Raw genomic sequence first — 9168 nt, 5'->3', positions numbered from 1 at the left:
ATGGCCTCCAGCCTGTTCTATCGCCACCTCGAAGGCCGAAAGCATGCGTTTAGGTTCATCGCTTCGGCAGCTATGGGCCGTCTATAACCACCATTACCGGCGTAGCCTGGGAGATGGTTAAGTGACCACGCTGGCGCTGCGCACCGAGCTGCCGACTATTGCTTCTAGCCTCCTAGGCGGATACCTGAACAACCTACTCTTGCGAGGGCTTATCGCTCTACACTACTACCACTAATTGAAGAATTGGTTTTCATTTTGGTCCCATGAGTTAGCTCGGGAAAGAGGTAACCACAGAGCTGCTCAGCATGACGCGGTAAGGGACAATTACTGTGGAGGGTGCCCAGGTACCCCATCGGTTCGTGTAGAGGCTCAGCTCAATATTTCACCCACCCGGCCATGTGCATCCCTCGGCACGGGTCAGCTCAACGCCTTGGGATTAGGTTAGGGATCGATGGTCCCGTTGGTCGCACCCACTCACTCTAGCTGATGTCCGAAGGACAACAGTGCCTAGGAGCGTACTACCAGCTAAGCACAAAACCCTTAGCTGGCTGGTCGATTGTCATCGGAAGACCGGAAGCGTGAGATTGAATCCAGAGGACCAGAGCTGTGTAGGTCGCTCCCAGATGTCAACTCACCATTTCCCAGCCTGCTCGGGAAAGCTGAACTGGCTATTGCAGGCGAACTATGTTAGAAGGAATAGTTACTCATCGACAACATTATTTGATCATCTCATAGTAATTGGTGCTTTGGCTGAACCAGCTTGGCCAATGCAAACTAGATGTCGATCACGCGAACAGGAGCGACACTACTGTCCGAATCTGGAAAAGGACGTAACAGCCATTTTACAACATGCATGATTTCCATTTTTCTGTTAAAGAGCCTGATGAGTAGTACTGTTAACACCTTTTTTGGAAAAATCTTATACCTTACATGAATCAACTAGACGATATGCCATTAGACATCTAATATCTACTAACCTGTACTTAATCTAATGCATCTAACTGAACTAAGACGAAAGGTGATTGCGAGAATATGAAAAGCACCTCTACTAAAACGCTAACTAAAGAACGTGACAGTAGCAATGATTTCTAAATCTGTTATCGGTTATAACCAGGTGCAACATGTTTCTAGTCTTCACAAATCTGCTCAAAATTAAATCAAACAAGACGAAATGATTTCAATAGGAAGAACAGTGCATATGCAATCCCTGGGGCCTGACCAATGAAAATCCTCATATAATCTTTTGTGGTCAGTTTATGAACGAATATTCAATTTATTCTATATTAGTTAATCATTATAAAACTGATGGAAAATGAGCAAAATCCATTCATTTTCTTCAATTAAATTGTACCAGGGACCAAATCAAGCAACTCATGTCGTCACCATTATTTTACATTACGAAATTGGCATTTTACACTCACTATTCGGGCGTTTTGCCCAACCCCATTTTTTAAAACTCTATTTTGAAGCGTTAGGAAGTTGTTTTGAATAAGAGATCATTTAAATGTAGTCAGTTTGTAAATCTTTGCACTACACGTTGAAATGGTCAATACTTGTGTATATAGGTAAAAACATCGAAAAAGCTTGAGGGCTATTTGGATCCGTTCTTCGAAAACCGAAACCCAATCGTTCGAATCAAAAAGTGGCCTCAGGAGAATGGTTCTAAAATATTGTACCGCTTATCAAAACAATCATTCCTCTGCTTATTTACTTACTTTTGATATTTAGATTAAATGATGACACACGTTTACAAACAACATCGAATGGTTTACATACGTACCTGTACGTAATGCTCTTTTTCTGTATGTCGAGCTTGATATACATCGCTATTTGTACTGGAGGATACATTCTAAATCTATGAGAACCATGGAAAATGATCAGTTAAACTTGCACCGTACGATCTAGATAGATGCTGGTAGTTATCTAAAAACCGTACCATTTTCATCGTCACAATGTCGCACGGTCTGATTGGTTGAAATGACATTTTTTCGAACCTTATGGCATATGTTACATTGAATTTAGCCTTTACTACAGTTTACTATCATTTACTACATGCAGAAACGCTAAAACAAAATAGACCCCATGATAACGATACTGATCTCATAATTTTGTTTCAGCTGATCGACAAAGACATGTCTGTTTTATTTGTCTTTTTATTATGACTTCTATTTTCAAGAACAAAGCTATTAGCTTGATTCTGGATCAATAAACCATTTGAAACATGAGTAGAACGTCTTGGCAGAATACAAAAACAGTAGTAAACCTTCTTTTATTCTATACTCGAATCAGTTGTTTGTAGTGTCGAAATGGTGTAGTATCGCCTCTGTTATTCATAATAACATGTCCATCACGTGACGTTTACTACTGGAAAATGTAGTAAACCTGAACTTACTACTTTTTTATTGCAGTGGACCTTCAGACGTTTCATTAGTTAGTTAGCGCCTACAGCGGGAATTAGTCGAGGTTCAATTTTAAATTGATTCGTGCATTGAGGGAATTCATGAACGCGCTTTTATCGTTTATGCATTGTAATAGCACTACTATGTAAACAATGTTATTTCATTCTTTATCTCGAGTGGTTCACATTTTGACTCCAAAGACGTTTTGAGTTTTCAGTCTGGTCGTATTATTATGTTGATGGGGATCCCGATAAGAAGGGAATTTCAAATGCAGGATGGAAACCCATACAAAGAATGCATAGTGAATCAAATTCTATGGGACACATAAATATCTCCAGCCATGTTGTAGTTCTAAGTCAGTTACAACTTCATTCTAAGCAGAACAGACCATGTCGCAAAAATACTGAGCCAGATTTAAAATTTATGTCTAATGTTACTCTCTTCCATGGGCAAGTCAGTGATATCTGGAGAAGAGACCGTGAAATCACGCTCAACTCACCCCAGACAACTGCAAAGTGATCATTTCTGGATATGAAGTGCTTCACCAAAATGGATTATACGAATACGCTGATGGAGCTCGAATTGCTAGCAAGGAACAAATGAAGCAGACCACGCGGAACCAGCCGACTGGAGAAAACGCACGAGGGATGTCGCATGATGATCACCAGAATGAGCAAGCAATTGGTCAAAACTTTACATCAGTAATGGGACAATCTTGAGAATTTACAACAGCAAGTAAGCTGCTCCAATCATGAAAATTTACGGAATACGTTGTTCGTTAAACCAGTCAAAGGACTGTCAGACAACGTGCGAATGCTGTTCGATTTAAACAGTTAAGGCGAGGGACCTTTGGTGCGTGCAGGCGAGCCGAGTAAGACATCGGGGAAATATTTGCTGCAGCCTTTCTCTGCCGAGGAACCATTCGTTGGTTACTGTGAGCAAACAAAGTTCGGTGGCGGTTGGTTGCCATTCACACCGGTTCGATGGTTCCGTGGAGTTTTATCGAAACTGGACGGAGTATAAAAGCGGCTTGGGAACCTGATAGAGTTCTGATAGTCTCGACGGTTGCATAACTCGACCAAAAAAAAGCCATCATTTGCTGGTGGAGTTGAGGATTTCAATGGGATTATAAGTATGCAAGATATGCGGATTTGAGATCGGTGATGAGTCAGATACAGTTTGAAACGCTGGAGCACACTGGAACGGCGGAGATTCTTTATCCTATCACAAAGGAATGATGTTTACCACATTAAGGATGGGATATGACAAAATTCCGCAAACTGTGCCGAAGTCGTACAGGAGCATGGTGGTACAATACGTGCCATCATAGGTATGATTAAATAATCGTTATAATATGGAACAGGTGGTGATTTTTTATCAATGTGATTAATCTAAATGGGCGTCAGACGGAAATGATCAGAATCCATCACTTGGTACCATTTCAAAGCGCACATTATGGACTGAAGTATACGAGAATGCTGATTCGGAAGTGTGAGGTGGTTATGGTAGAAGAAAATATTATAATAATTTGTTCTGCAAGTTAACTGTCCTCATATAGATTTGAGAATTCATACCAGTTATGCTTGCAATAGCAGTAATAGATGTTAAGAATATGATAACAGAGTAAAAAGCTTCTAGAGATAACAATGCCAATATGTTTAAATTAAATAACCAAATTAATGCATAGGGTGCTGTGGTTTTTCTGCATTGAGATTATATGAGTTCATAATTTCCATCATAACATCTTATCAATTCATTTTTTAAATCAACAAGAATTCAAAGATAAACTGCACAGCTTATTTACAGAACTGCGGTTTGGTTTGATTCCAAGTTAATGTCTTGATAAACATTTAACCCTTTATAAGGCAGACGAATCTAAACAATAAATTAAAAAACAAAAATAGGACACAATGTTGACATGGTATTAAACTAATGTATGTTTGTTATACATTAAAAGTCTAGAAAATTGAAAATTGGGGTAATATAGTTGCCACTGCCCGTCAGCGGGACAATATTAGTGGCAATATAGTTAGCACTGCCGAAGCGGAAAACAGGCAACAACAAAAATAATAAAAGATTAATAAAAATAGGTTTCACGTAAAACCAGTCAAATTAAGGCACGTTGTTGTTTCGGTAAGAGTCCTAAACTTAATAAACGCATTATAAGTGAAAAAAATTGCGCTTTTGTTCCAAATGGGACCCTCGGGAAAAACAAAATTTTGGGCAAAAAATCCAAAACCAAATGTACAGAAAGGCAAATCTGACGCTATCACGTAATCACGTAATAATCCAACTCAGGAGATTCAAATAACTAATACCAACGGGAAAATGATATGTTTGTCGTTTTAACGAATTATAACTGAAACTCCTTCCACTGAAACATATGATCTGTTCTAAAAAACTGTTCTCCAATTGACATTTAAATTTTTTATGGCTCAAATTCATCCATGGTGTTACTAGAAGCAAATAAACCCAACACATGGGAAATATAGTAGAGCTCTTATTGATAAATAGAAAACATATAATTGTTGGTGCCACTGCCTTATAAAGGGTTAATCGATCTTTGCAATATAGTTCAGCACAACCAAGTTAGTAGGATGACAGCTTGAAATGAAACGAAATTTTAGAGCTAGTCGATCAAGTGGTGTCTTCCAGAATTCGATTAATTTTCTTCGTTGTCGTGGCGTTAGAATCACTAAAGGTGTCCGGTGTACTACTCTTGTTTGAAGTCAGCGTTGCTTTGCACAAGCGTAGCAATCTGATAGGATAGATAGGACAGCTCTTCAGACCTTTACATTGCTTAAAGTACCTCGTTTTTGTTCAGGTGACGACAAAGTTGCTCTCACGCTCCACGCCGTCTCGTACCTGCCGATTGGGAGCGAACGTCATCTTTTGCAGGGTCCTGTCCGCATTCTCGCAACATGCCCCGCCCATCGTACCCTTCCGGCTTTATACCTTCTGGATACGTCTGCCGTGAGCTGGGCGAGTTCTGTGGTTCATTTTTCGCCGCCACACAGTCTCTTGCACGCCAAAGATTGTCCATGTTTGCAGTCTGTTGAGGACAACCGGTCTTATCACGTTTGTACATGACCCATTTGGTGGTGGTGAATCTTTTTGACCTAGCCTTCTGGAGCCCGCAGTAGGGCCCAACTTTCACAGATGATGCGCCTCTGCATTTCACGATCAAATATAAGCGTTGGCAAGGATCCAAGGTAGACGATTCTGACCACCTGAAGGTATCCATCTATCGTAACACTGGTTCCCAGGCAGTCCCTGTGCACTCTGTTCGCCACACATGTACTTTGTCTTTGACGCATTCACCACCAGTCCAATTTGTTGCTTCACGTTTCAGGCGGGTGTACAGTTCTACACCTTTGCAATTGTTCGGCCGACAATGTCCATGTCATCGAAAACAAAATAAATTGACTGAATCTGTGAAAATCGTATCCCGGTTGTTACACGGCTCTCCGCATGACACCTTCTCGCGCAATGCTGAACAACAGGCACGAAAGTCCATCACTTTGTCGATTCGAACAAAATCTTCACAGTTTTGCACACCATCCAACCGTTGCTTTGATCAGTCTGGAAGCTTCCCAGGAAGCGTTCTCGTCCATAATTTTCCAACTCTACGCGGTCTATACTGTCGTATGTCGTCTTGAAATCGGATGAATATATGGTGCGTTGAACCCTGTATTCACGAGCATTTTGTGGATTTGCCGTTCAGTTAATATCTGGTCTCGTGTCAAACGGTTAACGAAGCCTTGATAACTTCCAACGAACTCATTCACGAATGGTGACGACGTCGAAGATGATCTGGGAACTTGTAGGCATAAGGGTGGTGATCGGAAATTCTCACATTCCAGCTTGTGCCTTTGTAGATCGAGATATAACCCTTCCTTCCTCCTAGCTGTTCAGTTTCCCAGATTCTGACTATCAGTTTGTATAGGCAATCGAGCTTTCCGGGCCATCTTGAGAGCTCAGCTCCAATATCACCCTACCAGCTGCTTTATTGGTTCAGCTGTTGTCATCCATTAACTTCTTCAAGTGGGGCTGGTTGACCATCGTCCACTGAACTGAGTAGTCATCTCCTCCCTGGCTTGACCTCACTTCCTGTACTCCTCAGGCTGTTCAAATGTTTCGTGTAGTACTGCGTTCACCTTTCGATACACATCGTTCGTTCGTCAGGATGCTTCCATCCTTATCCCCGCACATTTCGGATCGTGGCACTTAGCCTTTACGGGATGCTTTGAGCTTCTGATAGAACTTGGCGTTTCTTGAGAATCGCTCTGTGTTCCATCTCCTCAGCACCGACCTCTTCCAGGCTGCGCTTCTCTGAAAAGGCGAGTCTGTTTCTCGCTTCCGTCTATAATGTTCCATGTTCTGCCGGGTACTTGCTGCAGCAAGACCGCCGCGCTGCATAATTCTCTCCAGAATTTGTTGCACCTTCGTCGAACTAACCGTTCCTTCACCTCGTCTTACGTACCGACGTTGTTCACCGACGCGTCGTTAATGGCTGCTTTACTGTATTCCAGCAGTTCTCGCGATAGAACCTTAATCGAGTCGTTCTCTTCCAAAACGTTGCCTCGAAATGTTGTGCGATGCAGTGGCGACATCAGGTTGCTTCAGTCGCTCAGGTCGTACCTGGCGGCGGTCGTCGGTACCGAACATTGTTGATGACGGATAGTTTTGGGCGTAGTTTAACCATCACCAGATAGTGGTCAGAGTCGATGTTAGCGCCCTGATATGTCCTGACGTCGATAATGTCGAAGCGCCGTCCATTAATCAGATCGTGGTCGATTTGTGATTCTGCCTGCAGTGGTGATTCCAGGTGAACGATACGAAGGCTGTTGAAGTAGGAAGCGCGAATGGTCATATTCTTGGAGGCGCGAATCAATTAGTCGTAGCTGTTTTCGCGTCAAGCTCGGGACCGCTGAACTTCCAATGGTCGATCTAAACTCCTCTGGCCCATAACCTGACCGTTCAAATTTCCCTATGATGATTTTGACGTCGGGCTTCCCTGAGCAGAAGAGGAATATGGCTAAATAATACTTGTTTCTGTTATTGATATCATACTCATATGAACTTTCCTTGCATTAAGATGAAAGTCAATCGAGAATAATACTGCAAAATTATATGTACAATACTTAAGCCATAACAAAAATCGTTAGTTACTGAATTCAATACCAATGCAAACCAATCTCATTACATTGGTTGAACACAGCATGGTTGCCCACATTCGTGTCTATAAGTTTTTGGTATTGTTCTTTTGGTATTTTACCCTATGCAAAGACTAAATCATACCAATTTCCAGTTATCGAGGTCGTCGTTCTCCATTTGGTTGGGGCAGCTGTCGTATACGTTCCAGCCCGTTGAATGCGTCCTTATCATCATCAGAGCCGGAGTGTGGGCTGCGGATCGGATTATGCTTGCTGAAGAAACTGACCCTGATCCTCAACTTGCATTCTTCATTGATCGGCCACCACCCGATCACGCGCCTTTGCATAGTCGCCCATCACTATGAAAGCTGTTCCCAGTTCGTGTGTTGCTGCAGCTCTGGTAGATGGTACGATTACCTCTAAAACGTTCGCAACGATAATCCCTTCCAACAAAACCTCCTGCAGCGCTACGATGCCGAATCCACGAAGTCCTGAGCACATCGGCGAGTATGTGTGCTCCTTGATGAAGTTGAGATTTGCATTTCCACGAACCGAGTTTCCAATCACTAAATTTTTTGTCGTAAAAGTGGTCTTGCCGATGGCTCCGGTCCGTACTCTCTTGTTGCTGATTGTTCGTTGCGTGAGTTTTTTTGCTGGTTTGCAGGGCCTGACACACCAAACCCCCTAAATTTCCGGAGGATCATTCGTATGTGCCCTTGAGTTCCAGTTAGCCTTGCAAGCAAGGGCGTAGGATTGTCAATCCGGAGATGGCAAGCAACCGATTCTTGGTCCGGACTATGATGGTTTCTGGTGAGAAACATTCTTGGTTCCTTTGCATTGTGTATCAATTTTGCTTGCTCCACAAGATACATACTTATGCAATAGCGGGCACAGAACAGCATTCAATTAATAACTAAAGAATACTAGGTTGAAAAAAGTTGGTGGGCCAAATTCCAGTATGAATGTATAACCATTAAGAAAAAGAAGAAGTGCCAGAAAAAAAATGATTGATTATTGCGCACATCCATCCGAACACAATCAGATATCACCTCTGGTTCCAATATGAAATTTGACCCATGTTTGCTATAGGACAACTCATCATAGGTCACATATATAACAGTTTATTTACAGCGATCCCATAGTTTATGTTTATAGCCAAGCGCACGTACTTGCACGAGAAAGGTAAAACTCGTGCGTAACACCGCACAGGCAACACCAGTTTCCAGCTTTAGAATAAATCAATAAATATGACGACAAATGTCACTTCAACAATTTATGACTTGGCAGCACCTCGCTGGAATACCTGTTGGTGCCCTTCGGCAATAACGACTAAGACTCTTATTTAAACAGGTGCCAGTAGAAGTGCAATTTCTACTGGAGCAAACGAGAACCACCACTAAAGTGCCGGTAGTTTCTTCCTTCCTGCTCGTTGAAATCAATCAAGAAAAATTACATCACCATGCAGACGGCACTCTCAAAGTGAAAGAAAGTACCTGACCAGCCACACGCTGGGAATGCGACAGGCAATAATTGAACTGGGTTCCTTATGAAGCCCGGTGTATTGTAGGCAAAAGCACCATGTTCGCAAATACGTAACCGGAACGCATACCGAT

At 42.2% G+C, this 9168-nt stretch overlaps 1 pseudogene; it reads left to right on the top strand.

Moving 5' to 3' along the window:
* The first annotated feature begins 305 nt into the window (after positions 1-305).
* LOC134209861 (microfibril-associated glycoprotein 4-like) overlaps positions 306-9168 on the top strand; it is a 15627-nt pseudogene continuing 6764 nt past the window's right edge.

The sequence above is a fragment of the Armigeres subalbatus genome, chromosome 2 (assembly GCF_024139115.2).
Source record: "Armigeres subalbatus isolate Guangzhou_Male chromosome 2, GZ_Asu_2, whole genome shotgun sequence".
Classification (NCBI taxonomy): domain Eukaryota; kingdom Metazoa; phylum Arthropoda; class Insecta; order Diptera; family Culicidae; genus Armigeres; species Armigeres subalbatus.
Note: the sequence above shows the minus strand (reverse complement) of the source record. Positions and strands in the feature narration are given on the sequence as shown.